Here is a 947-nt window from a genome sequence, read left to right on the forward strand (position 1 = left end):
GACATTTCACTAGATGTGCTAGATGCCCATAATTGAGGCAGACATATTAAACACCTTTTCCTAATGTTAGATTTTCAAAATGGATGAAATGAAAAGGAAAACAAGTTAGGTAAGAGGGCGAGATTCAGTGGTTAGCAATTGCAGATCAAAACCTAGGCACCAAGAACTTTGGGTGGGGTCTATGGAGTCAGAGTTTAGGGTTAACTAGAGGCAGGAGAAGGGAAAGCCCGAGAGCGAGGTAGTCAGGAATGCACAAGACCCAAAGGGTCAAAACAAAGGTCTACAGTGTCCCAGTGATTCAACAAGGTAATAACTTACATGGTCAGATGTTATTCTATTGAGGATGTTTGCTCTTTCTCCCACTCACTCTTCTTGCTATGTTTGGGTGCTCTTGATATCATCAGGAGTGGGGTTGCTTAACTTGTAGTACTTGTGGCTAAGGTAACTTTATGCATATTTGCTGTGTCCTGACTAAAGCATGGGTCAGAGGGGTGGAATTATAAGGATGTGCCCTGGAATTAGAAGTTCATGCCCTGCCCACGAGTGTCTCCTCTGCTCATGATGGTCCGTCCCTCCTGGAAGGAGGAGACGGGGAGCCATAATCAGAATGGACCAAGGATGGGCACTTGACCTAAAGCCAATTTAATGCACGATCTGTACAAGCAAATTTGACCAATCAGACTTATCCTCTAGGATGTTTATCTTTTGGAGACTGAGAGACTGTTAATGAAGCCTGAATGTAAAAGAAATTGCAACTAAATGTGACGGAAATAAAAACAGAGCAGGCATCCTCATGAAAGAATAGTGAGTAGAGAAGAAAAGCTCTTCTCCAAAGATAGTACAGTTTGTGACTTTGCTATTGCCTACTTCTTCAACTTTTCCTGGATTAGCATAAACCTGTATCTTTTCATTTAATCTCTTCTTTTTCCCTCCCAGAGGCACCTCAA

The sequence above is a fragment of the Puma concolor genome, chromosome B3 (assembly GCF_028749965.1).
Source record: "Puma concolor isolate L17-30 chromosome B3, mPumCon1.1.hap2, whole genome shotgun sequence".
NCBI lineage: Eukaryota > Metazoa > Chordata > Mammalia > Carnivora > Felidae > Puma > Puma concolor.